The following is an 18,928-nucleotide window of genomic DNA, read 5'->3' as shown; positions in this document are numbered from 1 at the left end:
CATCCCTTGTAATGCCACCAGAAATACAATGTTATCTATAATAAATTCCGCCAAAATGCACATTCCAGCCGGTGTTCTTAATAATCATTCTCTTAATAGAGTGTGCTAAAGCATTGATTGCAAGCTTCATGCCTTGGAAACCTGACCCTCTGGGAGGGTCAGCCCCCATCTACTGACTCACAGCTAGATCCTGTTCTTGGGAAGTGAAGGAGACATTGAAAAGATTATGGCATTGTTTTAAATATGTACATTTTCATGGTCAAGATACATATTTTTAAAAAAAATAAGTTTATAAAATTAGCAATCAGACACCTGCTCACAAGCTTAAGTATTACTTTTCTGTGACACCAAATATTTTTTTAATATTCTAGACACAATGAATAAATCTTTTTGTCTGCTTTATTATTTTTAGCGCTGATCACTCAAGCAGTTAATGACCCCAGACTGTCTCTACTGTAACATTCCATTCCCCTTAGCTTTTTCTTTAATTCATTAAAAAAAAAATCTATTTACAGTCTACCTGGGATGTTTACTTGGCTGAACTCATATTTTATTCATTTGTCTTGATTAGATAAATGAAATACATCGTGATCTTTTGTTCATCAAGCTTACCTATATTATCTCCTGTTGAATTATTTAAAATATTAAGAAAAATTAAAAATTATTATCTATCCAGTAATAAGATATTTTAAAAGAGCACTATTATTTCATAAGGAACTTTACAGTTAAAAAAGTGAAAAACTAATGAAGACCTTTTATATTCATTTTATATGTGACTATTTTAAAGCTATAGGAAACCTAAAAATGTATTTCTGGAACAGTCAGATGGATAATGTTAACCTCTTGTTTTTTATGGGGGTTACCAGTCACCTAACACTAAATGCAATTTCAGGCTCAAAATGCAGCTGTGCAATTCTTTTATAACAAGTCCTTCACTCATGAGAGCCACAATTTCCATGGATATACGCAACAAAATTTATATGCAAAAAGGCAAGATAACATTTTATTTATCCTTTAAAATTTCAGTGCATTCCTTGGATATTTCATTAATATTGTTAGATTTATCCCAGGGAATAAAATGCAAAATAATGACGCATATAATTTGCTTTTGAAGTACTGATGTGAATTGCAGAAGATTCCTGTGTTAATTGGAGTGTGCCTGCTCAGCACTTTTTATGCCAGTGCAGCCTTCTCTGAGTTCATTACATTGTTGCATAGACTTTGAAAACATTATTAATATTACACAAGTCATCCCTTGTGCAACAGTGATGAGAAATGTAGAAAAAAACCATACTAAGATGAGATTGCTCCATTGGGCATGGTATGCCTATTAGGTCACATCAATTAAGTCATTTCTGAAACAAGAGGTACTTGTTTGAACTAAAATAGGTGTTGTTCTTGGTTGGCCCTGTGAGTTCCAAACATGAATCTTAGAGTGAGAAACTTCTTATAATAACTAAAAAGGTAGAAATGTTTTCATCCCTCACAAGAGAATCTGTATCTGTTGCTATAGGGCATCTCTTATGAAAGGGGGCTTTCAGGAAGGATTACTTCAAATTCAAATGTTTGTCTTAAGCCATGTCTTTTAGGCTAGGTTCTATTTTCAATGTGTGCATCATCCTTCATTGGGAAAATGAAAAGAAAATTAATACTATTATAGCAGCAGCACAAATTATATATGTCTATATCTATCTATCTATATATATCTTTAGAGGTTGCATATATTTTTTAAAATATGCATATTTTTAAATACGTACATTAAAATATGTATATTTTTAATGGAAAAAGTATAGACAGACAAAAGTGTAACTTGACCACAGTGTTACTATAGTTTATTTACTTTTCTTATTTTTTTTAATTTCTAGTAATATAAAGAGTAGAATTTGACATTTAAAAATTAAAATAAAAAAGACCAATAAGTTAATGGGTGATTACTATTGCAATAAGAAGTAAAATAAGTGTTCTGATACCAAAGTAAGTGTCTAGTGAAAAGGTAAATATCATCCATGACACATTTAAATTTGGTGATTCTTAAAATGTAGCAGCAGTAATACCTCATCATTTGTGATGGTATTTATGGTTTGGTAGCACCAAGAGCAAATAGGTTTCAAAAATAAGATATTACCTTCAACTTGAAGCAAAAATCACCAGCCACCACCAGTTCAATGTAAACTGCTATAGTTTGTTCTTTTTTTTCCTTTAAAAATGTTACATTTTTCGAAGAGCCAGTTTCAAAGAGTAACTTATCTTTTTTTTTTTTAAAGATTTTATTTATTTATTTGACAGAGAGAGATCACAAGTAGACAGAGAGACAGGCAGAGAGAGAGAGAGAGGGAAGCAGGCTCCCTGCTGAGCAGAGAGCCCGATGCGGGACTCGATCCCAGGACCCTGAGATCATGACCTGAGCTGAAGGCAGCGGCTTAACCCACTGAGCCACCCAGGTGCCCTCAAAGAGTAACTTATCTTATATGTAGTGTTTTGGTTTTTTTTTTTAAGTACAATTTGGAGTCCTGTCCTAATTTTACGTAGTGTTAAACTAGCATTTGGAATTTGAAGTTTCACTTATAAAATACCTGGTGTGTTTCAAATAAACATGTTCCACATAGGTTCATAATTGAAATGCAGAAAGAGTTGGGCGCCTGGGTGGCTCAGTGGGTTAGGCCGCTGCCTTCGGCTCGGGTCATGACCTCAGGGTCCTGGGATGGAGTCCCGCGTTTTGGGCTCTCTGCTCAGCGGGGAGCCTGCTTCCCTCTCTCTCTCTCTCTGCCTGCCTCTCTGTCTACTTGTGATCTCTCTCTGTCAAGTAGATAGATAAAATCTTTAAAAAATATATTAAAAAAAAAAAAAAAAGAAATGCAGAAAGAGAAAAAGGAAGGGCACCTCGGTGGCTCAGTCAGTTAAATGTCTGCCTTTGGCCCAGGTCATAATCCCAGGATCCTGGGATCAAGTCCCACATTGGGCTCCTTGCTCAGTGGGGAGTCTGCTTTTCTTTCTCCCTCTGCCTGCTGCTCTGCCTGCTTGTGCTCTGTCTCTCTGTCAAATAAATAAATAAGATCTTAAAAAAAGAGAGAGAGAAAGGGGAAAAATCAGTCTAAGTAAAATTTTATCATAAAATTCTCCCCTTGAATAACTCTCACCTAGTTAGACAAATCCACAGAGTAGAATTGGAAATAACCAGTCTCTGATGCTTCCATCCTTAACTTTGCACTTAAAACATACCAATTATTTTAACAACAGGGCTTTCTGGTACTCTAACCTTAGTTCTTGAACCTTTCCTGACTTTGCCTTCTGCTCTGTTTATAAATCTGCTTGAGGTCACTTAAACCATCTTTGCCGCTTAGTAGCTCTGTGCCACTGAAAAACTGCTTAACTTCACTCTCTGTTAGTTTCCTCATTTGTAAAATGGAATAATAATAACATGACCAACTCACAGGGCAATAATTCTAATGACTAAATGAATTGATACAGAAGCTGGCATACATCAATGATCAATGAACGTTAGCTACTATTATTTCTATCAGATGGATGATGGATTCTGTATGATTCCTAGATAAATTTTAATATAAGCAAAATGTGTCATAACATTTTCAACTTTTCTACTTTTTATCTTTTCTCTCAATTCCATTCCTTACCTTCCAGGCTACCTGCCCTGCCCTGAGTTGGCACTCTGCAAGGAACTCTGTTCCATACAATCAGGGACTCAGCCTGGGAAATGTGGGGGAGCAGATGGAACATTGGGAAGGCATAAATATGTGTGTCAGTCTGCCTTTCCAAGCACCAAACATTCCTTTGCTCCCTTCTTTCCACACATGGATCCCATTCAAGTCCTCCTCAAGGGAGAAAGCCAGAAGGCCCACTCTCTTGGCATCCTCATCAAAGTCCATTATCTGTGAGGGATGTGTAGTCACCTCTAAATCACTTTCAAATGTGAATCCATCTGTCCTACAGCCACTCAATGCACAGTGATGGAATAGTAACCACAGTGAAAATAGGATGGTTATTAGACACACAGAACCCACTGGCCTGTAATGATTCTGAAGGTTACAGAATTTGAGGTTTTTCTGTCAAGAATATAGGGATATTCCTTTGTTAAGCCCTAATTCCACACCTTAGGACAATCTCCCTTATTCCATCCTGAGATGGTTTTTCCTTTTCCATGTCCTCTTTGGTTGCACTTGAAGTGATCATTAGGATAAACCCCATGTGGACTGCATAGATTTCTCAGTCACTTGCACAGAAGAAGAGGATAGACTCGCAAGACCTGTTTTAAATCTTGAGCAATCACAGCCCTTTACAGAATCACAGACTAAAAATGAATCTCGTGGATTCTTTAGCAATAGGATTTTATCCCCCCAGAATATGTTTCTGATGAAATGGCCATCGTTCATTCCAAGATACAGTCTCATATTTCCTGTTTTTTGTTTGTTTTTTCCATTCTCAGCACTACCATTCCTACCATTCCCTCCCTCTGCAACACACACACATACACACACGCACCATATTTCTCTTTCAGTTTAAGGGGCACTCCTTGAGACTGCAAGCTTAGCTATGGAAACCTAAATTTTTAATCTGCTCATTTCCTTGAGTTATTTTGTCCAACTGAATAGTTTTTCTGGGTGCCATACATTTAGTCTGGCCTTCTCCCAGAGGCAGTTTAATCAATGGAAAGATTTTACTGGGAATTTTCCCACTGCAAGCTAGATGCAGAGGACATCTTCAATGTTCTGAAAGATTATATATACAGAAGATAACAGAAACCTAGATCCCTGAATCACCACATGGGGCAAAAGATGCCTGAGATCAGAAACACCTGCATCAGACTGTTCCATGAGTAAAAATTAACTTCCTTTGTTTTTAGCCATTGAGCCTTAGGGATTTATTTCTTACTATAGTTAACAGTTCTCCACCTTACGTGATCAATTGCTCAGGACCATTCTAAAAATGTTGTATTTTATTGATATATTGGGTTGAATTGTTGCTCAGTGCATGTAATTGAGATAGTATTTTTGCAGAGTACATATAACACATTCAATAATGAGCAAAATGAAAAATAATCATTTCCAGGCTTGCCAAGAAATGCAATTTATTTGCTGTTCACCTAGTTTTCTGTTGATCAAATTAAACACTGAATCTGCAATAGACATTTCTAAAATAAAAGCAAAGCTTGATAGGATACGGCATATAATTTTAATAGCTAAAATGAGCCTAAAAGTATATATGAAACAAAAAATGTCACATAAAAGAAATATTAGTATATGCTTTCCAAGTTTGAGTAGCATGTAAAGATTAAACATAATGATTTTTTTTTAAATAGCAATGATTGCCAGTAGGCCCCATTTTTAGTCTGTGAATTATTGATGACATAGGGGTTTGGCTATAACATTTTTTGTGTATTACCCACTTGTGTCTAGAAACAATGGTTTATCACTAGATGTGAAGTTAAAAGGAAGAAATTCAAATGAGTTTTTTTTTTTAAGATTTCATTTATTTATTTGACAGACAGAGATTACAAGTAGGCAGAGAGGCATGCAGAGAGAGAGGCAGAAGCAGGCTCTCTGCAGAGCAGTGAACCTGATGCGGGGCTCGATCCCAGGACCGTGGGACCATGACCTGAGCCAAAGGCAGAGGCTTTAACCCAATGAGCCACCCAGGTGCCCCTCAAATGAGCTTTTAAATGTAAAGTACAACAATCAATATTGATATCTTCTAAGTTTAAAACTAAGACACTAATAAAAAAATGTTATTTTCCCTATATAACTCTTCAGAGTTATCTGTGCCATCTGATCCTTGAGCATGTTCCAATGTTTAAGCATTTTCTTTATGATAGAGTAGTTTGAACAAAAGCCTAAAAATGAAAGATGACGCTGATTTCCAGAATTGGCTCTGTTTCCTTTTCCTTTTAAGTCAGTGGTTGAATGAGGAGACTGGGAGCAGTCTGAATGTTTTATGTAGAAGCAGGTTTGAATATCCCAAGTTTGTATCAGTGTCTTCTAAGAGATAAAATACACACTACTCAGATTGAATTATAAAGATTTTTATTTTATTTTATTTTATTTATTTATTTATTTATTTTGCGAGAGAGAGAGAGAGAGAGAGAGCGCGCGCGCGCATGGGCAGGAGGTGGGAGGGCGATGCAGTGGGAGAGAGAGACTCTCAAGCAGGCAGAGTGCAGAGTGCAGAGTCTAACACAGGGCTCCATCTCTGACCCTGAGATCATGACCTGAGCCGAAATCAAGAGTCAAACACTCAACCTACTTGAGCCATCTAGGAGTCCCAACTCATTGGATTAAAATGTTGGAACAAATAGGTAATTCCATCTTACGACTGAGGAAATGAAAGTTAAAACTAACCACACACGACTATTTTTCACACTATTTGAATGGCAAAATTTTAAAAGACTAATCATTTTTAGTTTTAAAAAATTGTGGAGAATGGCACTAGATTGTTGTGGGTAGCTCAGCCCCACCAACTCCCTTATAAAGTCCCTTTCATTAAGAGAGAAGCCAGGAATTACCTTTCTCCAAATTCCTCTTGGTGCATGGTTCCAGGTACCATGCCAATAAGATACATTTATCTTATTTGTGCCAAATTTAGGAAGCTGAAGAGGGGAAGGACCATGATTCTCTAGAGGTTGCTGCAGCCAGACAAATGTGCAAATGTGAGATTCTGACTAGCTCTAAAGACCCACCCATTTTCCTGCTCCTGACTGAGGTAGTTGGTCAGAGCTTCCCAGAAATTCTTGGAGATTTTAGCAATTTGCTGGCAAGTTGTAAGGAACCACCCACGCTGTTGCTACAGCCAGAAATCATTGTTGGCAGCTATCTAGATGTTTCCCTAGCCCTTCCATGGTTATAGAAGCTTCTAATTCCAAGTACTAAAACTTCTGATTTATGGAATTTGTAGAGTGACCTCTATTTGCCTGGCTAAATCCTGACTTCTAAAGCCCTCTTAAAGAAGTTTGGTGAGAATATAGATTTTTTTTTATTATAGTTGACACACAGTGTTACATCAGTTTCAAGTGTACAGCATAGTGACTCAATGAGTCTATACATTATGCTGTGTTCACCACAAGTCTGCCTACCATTTGTCACCATAAAACCAAAACCCTATTATAATACCTTTGACTGTATTTCCTAGCTGTACCTTTTATCCCTGTGACTTATTTATTCCATAACTGGAAGACTATATCTCCCACTCTCCTTCACCCATTTTCCCCATGCCCCCATGCCCCTGCCCTCTGGCAACCATCAGTTTGTTCTTTGTATTTATGGGTCTGTTTCTGCTTTTTGGAGAATAGAGATTATTATAGCACTCTTAGAATACTGTGGTACACGGACTTCTAAAATGACTTTCAATGGCCCATGCCCTTGTATAGTCCCCTCACATTTAGTGTGGGTGAGACCTATAACTTGCTCTAACCAATATAATATGGTAAAAATTATGGGATGTCATTCCTGTGATTATATTGCATTAGATGGCAAAAATGAAGGGACTTGAAGGTATAATTAATCAGCCAGCTTTAAATTAATTAAGAGGAATATCCTGGGTGGGTCTGTTCTAATCACAGGAGCCCTTTAATAGAAAGTCTAGAGGTCAGAGTCAGAAATAGAGAATCTCTCCTCTGGTCTTAAAGAAGCAAACCAGTGTGAGTTCAGTAGTTGCAAGGAAATGAATTCTGCCAACAACTATGTGAGTTTGAAAGAGGCCCCAAGCCTCAGATGAGACCCCAGACCCATCTGACACCTTAATAACATTCTTGTGAGACCTTGAGCAAAGGACCTATCTAAACCATGTTGGACTCTTGGTCCTTGGAAACTGAGAAAATAAATGTGTATCATGGTACATTTGTGGTAATTTGTCAGACAGCAATAGAAAATGTGACATAAATATCATTTGATAGTATGTATCTGTTTCAGGGCTAACAATTCAAAGATTTATCCTACATACATATTAGCAAAAGAGTGTCAGATTGTATGTGTAAGTACATCCACTATACTGTCGTTGTGAATAGAAAAAAAAAGGTAAGTTGATGTCCAATAATAGGAGGCTCTCTACTAGTAAGAGCAAGAAGATTGGCATATACAAATACTCAGTTTTTGTTTACTCAAATTTAAAGGCAAATTGTCAAAAATACTTTCAGTGTTGTTCCATCTTTTCATAAATAGTGTATACAAATGTGTATGTATATTCTTGTGTGTGTGTGGGAAATTATCTAAAAGTATACCTTTTAATACCTGAGAAAATGATTAATTCTGCAGAATTGATACAGGGTAAGATGAGAAGACTTTATTTACAAAAGCACATTGTATAATTTTTTTAATTGTTTGAAAGATTCACTCTTGTAAATGTTTTTAATAGAAAAAGTTATTAGAACTGAATGATGGAAATGGCTTCATTTGCGTGAAGTACCTACAGCAATGCCTTGACTGAGATGGACTCTCATCTCAGTAAACAGTTGTTAAATGAGTAAATCAAGGTATTACATTCAGAATATCTTAGTCCATGAAATGAAGAAGGAGTTGCTAATGTTGGATTTCAACCATGAAGAGTTCTGAGTATGTGATAGAATTGACAGCTGACAGTCACTTTCCAGAGACAAATTATAAGAAAGCTCTGTTCATATTGTTCTTAAAATGCTAATAATAAAATTAAGCTAACTGTTACAAAAATAGGTTAAATTATATATCCACCAATGATTAAATATACTATATATAGAGACATATAGATATTCCTTGAAAAATCCTAAAGAGCTTAACTTTTTAAAAGGAGAATATTCAGTGTATTTAGTTTGACACATAAAAAGTTTGGCTCTACCACATTTCTCTTAACATCCCTTGAAATAATTTTTCAAAGAAAAGGCAGTATGTTGTTAAATGAAAAAAGAGATTCTTATGAGTACCATCTTGGTGAAAAATTAAGATCCTGTGTTAGGTTGGAAATACATGTTAGCTAAACCCACATAGATCACGGGGAAAGAGGTACATTTGAAATACTCTGGGGATGGGCAGTGTGGAATTTTAATAAAAACAAATGGAAAAAAATGAAATCAGAAAATATTTCATAATCACAAAGTGAACTCATGAACTGGTGAAATAAGCTCCACCCTCATGTTCTATCAATTTTTGCTTCAACATAACTTTTGTCCTAGAAAGTATCAGCACTTGGAAACAAATTTTCTAAAAATCTAATTTCTGTTTTAGACCCATTAATTATGTATTTGCATAGAAAACATAAATTTGGGGGAATAAGCATTATCATATAAGAAAACTCATGGTCAAAGTATGTCAGTAAACGGTTACACCATTTGTAGCCTTTCTCATGAGGCTAGTTATAATCTGGATCCATTAGTTACATAAACAAGCATGTACATCTTTGTATCATTGTTCCTGAGAGAGAATCTTAGAAGCAGTAACCTCTCAGGAGCATTACATCTATTTTATTTGATTGTTTGCATTTATAATTGATGAATTTATAATTGGTGAAATCTTGAATTTTAAGTGGTATTTAGCTCATATTTTCTACTTATTTTTACATACTTGTCTTAACACTCTAGCACTTAATTTATTAGTATTTAACTACCTCAATGACAAAATGCCTCAAGTGCATTCTGGAACCATCTGCATTAGAACACCTGGCAGGAACTTGCTCAAAAGGTGTATTTCGGGGCACTTGGGTGGCTCAGTGGGTTGAGCCTCTAACTTCAGCTCAGGTCATGATCTCAGGGTCCTGGGATCAAGCCCTGCATTGGGCTCTCTGCTCAGCGGGGAGCCTGCTTCCCACTCCCCCACCCCGCCTGCCTCTCTGCCTACTTGTGATCTCTCTCTCTCAAATAAATAAAATCTTTAAAAAAAAAAAAAAAGGTAGATTTCTGGGGCGCCTAAGGGTCTGCCATAGGCTCCGGTTTTGATCTTGGGGTCCTGGGAGAGAGCCCCACGTGGAGCTCCCTGCTTAGCGGGAAGCCTGCTTCTTCTCTCCCACTCCCCCTGCTTCTGTTCTCTCTCTCTCTCTCTCTCTCTGTCAAATAAACAAATAAATCTTTAAAAAAAAAAAAAAAAGGTAGATTCCTGTGACCCAACCATACCCATGGAATCCTAACTTCTGGGTGGTGAGACCTAGGAATCTGTGTTTTGCAAAAGATGCTTCAAGAACACGTAAATCGTAGAGCCACTACGTTTGCAGTTCAGTGTATTTGCAAAGGAATCCTTAGTTAAATGGAAGGGAGGGCGAAAAGAGAGGGAAAATGTAGTGAAGGAAGAGGTATTTGAGCACTCGATTCTGCCCTCCAGCAAGCCTCGGGACTAAAGAAACTCTTAGCACCACACCCCTTCTTTCCAGCTAAACAGATTCTTTAACATTCAAATTCACCTTGCAAGACCCAGCCCCTAGGCATGGAAACCTTCTGTGCCCCAGGCAAGGAGTAGGTAGAACTGGAGAAAGTGGATCCCGTGCAGAGTCCACAGAAACAAAAGACTAGGAATCTGCCTTCGGCTCAAGTCATCTTCCCCAGAGTCCTGAGATAGTGGGGCTCTGCTTCTTCCTCTCCCTCTGCCCCTCCCCCTACTTGTGCTCACTCTCTCTCCCAAAAAAATAAATTAAATTAAATTTTAAAAATTTTTAAAAAGGGGCGCCTGGGTGGCTCAGTGGATTAAGCCGCTGCCTTCGGCTCAGGTCATGATCTCAGGGTCCTGGGATCGAGCCCCGCATCGGGCTCTCTGCTCCGCAGGGAGCCTGCTTCCTCCTCTCTCTCTGCCTGCTTCTCTGCCTACTTGTGATCTCTGCCTGTCAAATAAATAAAATAAAATCTTTTAAAAAAAATGTTTTTAAAGACTCAAAATTCCACATTTTTCCTCCAGAAATTTAAGTATCCCATTTTACAACTCATTGGAAAGAAAACTAAGTTTTGTTCTCCTACTGTGTCACACAGACTTGAAAAAAATTAATCAGTATAACTAAAATATTTTTATCTACAAGAAGAACATGTAAGAAGAGGTTTTTCTTTTGTCTTCATACATCTAGAATAACAACTAGTAATAATCTTCATACTTTAAAAAAAAATTACCCCATAATGGCAAACTAATAGACAAATAGATCGATGGACTAGAATAGAGAGCCCAGCAATAGACACATAAATGCAGTCCACTGATGTTTGGACAAAGGAGCAAAGGCCAAACAGTGGAGAAATACAGTCTTTTTAAAGTATTGGGAAACTGGATATCCATGTGCAAAAAAAAGAATCTAGACACTTTATACCCTTCCTAAAAATTAACTGAAAATGGTTCACAGACTAAATGTAAAATGCAAAACTATAAAACTTCTAGAAAACAACATAGGAGAAAATCTAGATGACCCTGGGTATGATGATTACTTTTTAGATACAACAACAGAGGCATAATCCATGAAAGAAAATAGTGATAAGCTGGACTTCATTAAAATTAAAAACTTATACTCTGTGAAAAATAATGTCAAAGCCACAGCCTGGGAGAAAATACTTGCAAAAGGCACATCTGATAAAGGACTCGTATCCAAAACATAGAAGGAACTCCAAATTCAACAATAAGAAAACAATATGATTTTTTAAAGGGGAGAAAGAGGGGCATCTGGGTGACTCAGTTAACTATCCTACTCTTGGTTTCAGCTCAGGGTATGATCTCAAGGTTGTGAGACCTAAGGTGCCCACATTGGGCTTCATGCTGGGAGTGAAGCCTGATTAAGATTCTCTCTCTCTCTCTCCCCCTTTCCCCCTCCCCCACCTTCTCCATCTCTAAAAAAAGGGGGGGGGGGGGGGGCAAAAGACCTAAATAAAACTTCACCAAAGAAATGGCAAGTAAGCATATGAAAAGATGTTCCACATGTCTTTAGAGAAATGCAAATTGAAACGGACAAAATCGTATTAGAACTATACTACTATACTAGAACAAACAAAATCCAGAAATCAAAACACCAAATGCTGACCAGGATGTGGAGCACAGGAACTCTCATTCATTGCTAGTGGGGAATGAAAAATGTTAGAGCCACTTTGGAAAATAATTTGGCAGCTTCTTTATAAAACTAAATGTACTCCTACCATATGATCCAACAATCATGCACCTTGGTATTTACCCACAGAAGTTGTAAACTTAAGATGCACACAGGTGTTTATAGCAGTTTATTTGTAATTGCCCAAACTTGAAAGTAGTAAAGGTATCCTTCAATAAGTGAATGAATAAACTGTGGTATATCCAAACAGTGGAATATTAGTGCTGAAAAGAAATGAGCTATCAAGCCATGAAAAGGAGGAAACTTAAATGCACATTAGTAAGTCAAAGAAGCCAATCTAAAAAGGCAACATACTGTATGATACCAACTATATGATGTCCTGGAAAAGAAAAACCTGTGGGGACGGCAAAAAGATTTATAGTCCCAGGAGTTAGGGGTGGAGGGAAGAATAAATAGGCAGAACAGAGCTGATTTGGGGGAGAGTTAAATTATTATGAATGATACTAAAGTGATAGATACATGTCATTATACATCTGTCTAAACCCATAGAATGTACAACACCAAATTGAATCCTAATGTAAACTGTAGACTTTGGTTGATAGTGATGTGTTCCTGTAGGTTCATTCATTTAAAAAAATTTTTTTTTTAATTTATTTGACAGAGAGAGAGATCACAAGTAGGCAGACAGGCAGAAGGGGGAGGGGGGTGGAGGGGGGGAGCAGACTCCCTGCTGAGCAGGGAGTCCCATGCCCGGCTCCATCCCAAGACCCTGGGATCACGACCCAGCTGAAGGCAGAGGCTTTAACCCACTGAGCCCCCCAGGCGCCCCTGTAGGTTCATTCATTGTAACAAACGCAGCAGTCTGGTGTGGAATGCCTGTAGTGGGGCAAGTAGCGTGTGTGTGGGGACAAGGGTATGTGAGAGCTCTGTACTTTATGCTTAATTTTGCTATAAACCTAAAATTGTTCTAAAGAATAATTTAGAATCTTTAAATAAAAGCAAACTAGGGACTGAATAGGGGAATAACAACAAAATACCCCAAAATTCTCCTTAATTGTTTTAGACTCTTAAAATAATGAACTTGAGCGATTAAAACATAGGACTTTCTGAATGTTCTATTATCATCATTTAAGCAGTTCTTTCTCAGTGTACACTAAATTTTTGAAATCAAGTAGAAAGAAAGCCAGTTTAGAAGGGCCCTAAATCATGTGACCAGAACATTATTTTCACGCAGAAGAAAACTCCATTCTTCCTTTCCAGGAGTTGAAGTTTGAGTCCTCTAAAACAGCTTCAACTTTCTCCTAAATCAGTCTGACAATATTGTGTAAAACCTATTTGGCCATTCTCAAATTCAGATTTACTCACCACAGGATTCCCATCCTCCCATTTCTTTTGTTCTATACCAGGATGGTGCCTATATGAGCTAAAACACAATTTAAGTGCTAATAATTTAAACACTTTTGAATAAGAATTTCTAGGAAATACTTTGTTCCTTGAAAAAAGGAAGAGTCTTGAACTGTTAGCTAGTGACTGAGTTCACTTCTGTTACCACTACCCTCCAATAGGTCCTTGGGGGAGTTGCCACACATGTTTGTTATGTAGGTTGTGTTCAACATAGCAACCTTCTGCTACTTTCATTCATTTGATAAGTGAATGTATTTGGTATGTTCTAATGAGTCTCAGAAGTTCTAGCATGATGAGCTGAGAGATTTTTATCCAGTAGAAAATAGCTTTTGGATGTTTGTGAAAAGCCAAGGACCTTTGTACACTTCCCCATATTTAAGAAGAAACTGTTATAAAAAGTTGTAGAATGCGGGACGCCTGGGTGGCTCAGTCAGTTAAGCCACTGCCTTTGGCTCAGGCCATGATCCTGCATCGGGATCCTTGCTCCGCAGGGAGCCTGCTTCTCTCTCTCGGCCACTGCGCCTGTGTGTGTGTGCACGCGCTCTCTTTCTTTCTGTCTGACAAATAATAAAATCTTTCTTTAAAAAAAAAAAGTTGTAGATTGCAAATTTATTAGAAAACATTTTTCTATTCATTTCACTAGTATCCATTTCTCAATTCCAGAATTAAGCTTTTTTTAAAAAAAGATTTTATTTATTTATTTGACAGAGATCACAAGTAGGCAGAGAGGCAGGCAGAGAGAGAGGAGGAAGCAGGCTCCCCACTGAGCGAAGAGTCAAATGCAGGACTCAATCCCAGGACCCTGGGATCATGACCTGAGCCAAAGGCAGAGGCTTTAACCCACTGAGCCGCCCAGGCACCCCCAGAATTAAGCTTTTATAATCTCTATCATTTGTACTAAGAAATGGAGAAGTAGAAGAAACTCCAAAGATGGTACTAACTCTATTTTTAACTTACCAATGACTTTTTCTAGAAAGACCAATTACTTAGGCTTTTTTTTTTTTTTTAGTTCCTACTTACTGCAAAAGGTGATCATTCAGATTATCTTCATCATACAATTCTTCAACTTCCTTGGAAGAAAAGCCTTTCCATTAGAAGTTTTAGATTTAATTATAGTACATTTCATGCTTCTCTTCTTTGCAGAGAACCATTAAAAATAGGTGTAATTTTAAGAAATTGGGGTAAAATATAAACTTCCTCCCATTCTCTTTCTCAATTTGCAGATTGAAAGTCACCCTGTTTAAATTCCCCCACTACACTCACTCTACACATTTCTTTCCCATGTTGAAACCCTACCCATCCTACAACATGTTTCCCTACAAAGCTTTCTGGATTGCCCCCAACCAGATGTGCGCTCACCTTTCCTTGAACCCCATTGTATTTTTTTACTTTTCTTGTGGCACTTCTCACATCCTGTCTCATATCAGAACTATTGCCATGTGCCTGTTCCTTATTTACAAAGCCTTTCCAGAAACCTGGGTCTCAGTCTCAGTCATGTTTGTCCTCCTGTACCTACTGTTCTGGACATATTAAACATGGATTAAGTTATACTTACCTGATTTGGTCTTTTAGGTTTGGAGGGAATAGCTATTTATAATAGAGTAATAGTCTCGAACTACTACAAACTTAATTATATACATCAAAATCTTTTGAGGGGTTCCGTTCCTTGCTGACCATAACATGATACTTTCATAATATTTCACCCTGGGGAAGCCCATTATTCTCTGATGATTTTAGCTACTACCTCTAAACCAAATACTTCCACAGTTTTATTTCTGGCCCTTCAAAACTGCCTTGCAACTACCTGTTGAATTAATGCATCAAAGAAAAGTTAGTTCGCTTTCATTTTTTGTTATCTTTAAGAGAAATGTTAATGGTGTGTTTTAAAGCACACATATACTCTACTAGAGTATTTCGTTGTTTTTTTATAAGAAAAATTCTTGTTTCTCTAAAAGAAGTGAGTTGATTAACAGGTAACAGGTGACTAAAATAGAATTTAGAAAACTAGAATTTAGTCTGCTCTGTCACAGATTTTCTTTTTTTAGTGAGACCCTATATAAGTCATGTAATTGTGTTGAACCTCATCTTCAAAGTAGGAATAGTCATCCTTCCATGCCTGCCTCCTAGTACTGAGAAACTCAAATGAGATAAAGTATGTGGCAGCACAAACTATACAAAGGTGGGCAAAGACTGGGTGAGTGACCAGGGAAATGCACTCTGGAGTGAAACTCCCTGGGTTTGAATCATGATATTGCTCTTGCTCCCTGTGTATGCCTGTCTCTGATACTTCATCTGTAAAATGGGAGAGTAATAGTAACAGATCTCCAAAGTTCTCGGAAGTGAGAAAATCATTGAAAAGCACTTTGCACTATATCTATTATTACTCTAGTTGTGGTTTCAATGGTGAATTGGTTAAGATCTTTTAATTTTCCCAAGAACTTTAATCTACATTGCATGGCCCAAGCAAACAATTAATATACTAATATATCAATTTCCTGGAAGGACCTAAATGATTAAACAGTTTTATTTATTTTTTTAATTAAGTAGTTTTATAGAAGAAAGACTGTTTAGGGTTTTTGTTGTTGTTGCTGTTGTTTTAAGATTTATTTTTCTTAGAGGGAGAGAGAGCAGAGGGGAGAGGCAGAGGGAGAGGGAGAGAGAGTCTTAAGCAAACTCCACATTGAGCACAGAGCTCAGTATAGAACTCAGTCTCACAACCCTGAAGTTAGGACCTGAGCTGAAACCAAGTCAGTAACTTAACCAACTGTGCCACCCAGGTGCCTCTGTCTGTGTGTTTTTAACAGTTATATCATACATCCCAAATCTTAAATAATAAGTATAGAAACAGTATAACTCTCTTTAATACTCAAACTAAATACCTAGTATTCAAAAGCAAGTATGAGTTTAGCCTAAAGAGTGAAACTTGACTTTCAACCTATTTCTGTATTCCAATTTATGAAACAGTTATCCTCTAGACCCCAATCCATCAACTTCAAAGAGGGTTTAGCTTTCTTATCACACATTAATTGCTCAACTTTTTTGTACATCCACTGAGCAAGAGCAGCCTATAGATATGACACAATGCATCATACATTTTTGGTTAGCAAACTCTAGAGCAAAAAAATCTTTTGGTAGCCCATTTTGACAATTCTTGTAATTTGCGGTGATGTTTTCATTACAGTGTGTCATACAGGAAGCCACAAAAGGATTAGACATAGACCAACTCATCCACATTTCTTCCAGCTAGTAATCACACTGACGCCCGCCAGTGACCCAAAATGCCTTAGTGCCTGCTCTTCCATATACCAGATAGTATGGCCCCTAAACTCATTAAAAAATGGATGTACCACATAGTCAGAAATGCCATTATCTGTGTTTTATTAGGCTCTGTGATTTGATCTTCCAGAAATATCTAAGGCTACAACAAGATGAATGTTGGGTATGACAAAAATATGCTAGTGGGATTTTAAAAACCACAGAGAAACTCTATAGGAAATATTAGGAAAGAAGAGGGCAAGAAACAAGCGACCTGGAAAAAATATAGAGATACCATAAAATTGGATCCATGTGATATCCTCCTTATGGTCTTATAGAGTAGATTTTGAAAATCCAGAAATCATGTGGACTTTATCCAAACCTGAATTTTTGAAAAAGCCATAGCTTTTATTGGACTAATAAAAACCAGGTAATGTGTTTGCTGATACAATGAAAAGACCACATTGAAAACTTTGTATTTAATGATTTTTTTTTCTCTAGTTCCTGAGTTACTTTTTGTAGATATGAAGGTACCCAGTGTTCTAAAGAGTAATAAAACCAGTTTAAAATTTTGAGTCTATCCATCAACTAAAGAATATCTGCAGTATTTTCTTTTAATAATATTTTAGTCATTTCATTTGATATTGCAAACCATTTGACAGGATTGAGAATTTCTTTCTCCAAAATTTTTCCTCCTTGATATTTAAAATAGGTCTCCATTATTGATTCCAACTCCCTTGATGTTTTTCCACCATTTCTGTCACAAGCTTCTCTTCCCCTACCCATCTGATAGATATAAAGATAGATGATAGATAGATAGATAATTGAACCATCTTGCTGTACTCTTTGAGTAATCTTACTCACTTCCATAGCTTTATCACCTATAAATCAACATCAAAATGCTGCTTTCTAGCCCCAACCTCTACTCTGAGCTTCAGATTCAAATTTTCAACTGCCATACACATAATCATCTATGAAGATGCTGCATCATCCATAAACTCAACTATCAATTTGATTAATTAAAAATATTTTAAACTTGAACTTCCATATATTTTTATATTTCACATTACTATAAATATATATGCACCAAACTGTGTATGCTGCTTTTTCTCAATTGCATCCTCTATTTCCACAAACAAAAGGCTTTGTGACTGGACATTTTCTTCTCATTGCCTCCCATAGCATATTTTGTGTAATTCTATCATAATATTTTATACAATAAAATATCCATTTTCCTGTCTGTATTCCCAATTACAATGCAGACTTTATCTGCAATGAGCATTATTTTTTGTTAATCTTGCATCCCTGTCTCCCAAACAGTGCCTAGCACAAAACAAATTCAGTATTGTCAAATAGATGAATCAATCATGCATTTCATAAGACTGACTTTATTATTTTCACCCCGTTTTTTAAAGTAGGCTCCACACCCAGCATGGGGCTTGAACTCATGACCCTGAGATCAAGCATCACATGATCGGTGAGCCAGCCAGGCACCCCAGTATTATATATTTTTTAAAAGAGGATGAACACAGTCACCCATTAACAAATTATTCAGTCGAGTTTCCCACATTTGGGAAAATTGCAGAGGTCAGCACAACCTGAGGGCAGCGGATGAGCCTCACCCTGGGAGGTGATCATGGTATTTCCATGGCCAAGTGTTTATTATCTTCACCTTCTTTACTTCTTTAGTTTGGGTGTTATACATTTATAATATTCTCCATTTACACTTCCTTTATTCTCTAAAACACATTTATCCAAAGCTGACAGTTCATAGTTACATCATTAGTCAAATGTTTGTAGAAGTTAGAAGAGCGATGATGTATATTGTCTTATGATTTTCAGTGTCATGGTTTAGAATAAAGAACAAGCAGGAATTAATTCCTCTTACTCTCAAAGATGTATAACTATAAGGAGAACTTTGAGCCCTTTAATGACTTGCAACCTCTCAGCAATCAGTGCACCCAGCCTCCCGATGTAGATATGGAATTCACAAAGATGGCTTGGCTGAGCCTCTGACTCCACTCCTCACCTCATTTAAGAGACACATCTCTAGACGACACCTTTTATTATACATGTGATCAAAACTCTTTCTGTAATCCCAGGTCAACATTTAAAAACAATAATAATTTTGTTATTACTTTATTACTTAGGTAATATATCTTGAATATTATTTCAAGCATTTTGAAGAAATACTAATAAGTAACATTGTTGCCTGATGGAGATCTGGGAATATCTCTCAAGGTTTTTATTCTTAAAATAATTTCCCTGGTGTTAGCCTTTTCATTTTGATTTG

The 18,928-nt window shown here is 36.9% G+C and overlaps 1 pseudogene; it reads right to left on the bottom strand.

Moving 5' to 3' along the window:
* Positions 1 to 18,150: 18,150 nt before the first annotated feature.
* On the bottom strand, positions 18,151 to 18,298 carry LOC123939374 (annotated as a pseudogene).
* Between the last annotated feature and the right edge of the window lie 630 nt (positions 18,299 to 18,928).

This window comes from Meles meles, chromosome 3, assembly GCF_922984935.1.
Source record: "Meles meles chromosome 3, mMelMel3.1 paternal haplotype, whole genome shotgun sequence".
In the NCBI taxonomy this organism is placed as follows: Eukaryota; Metazoa; Chordata; class Mammalia; order Carnivora; family Mustelidae; genus Meles; species Meles meles.
The sequence above is the reverse complement of the archived record's forward strand: the minus strand, read 5'-3'. Positions and strand labels throughout refer to the sequence as shown.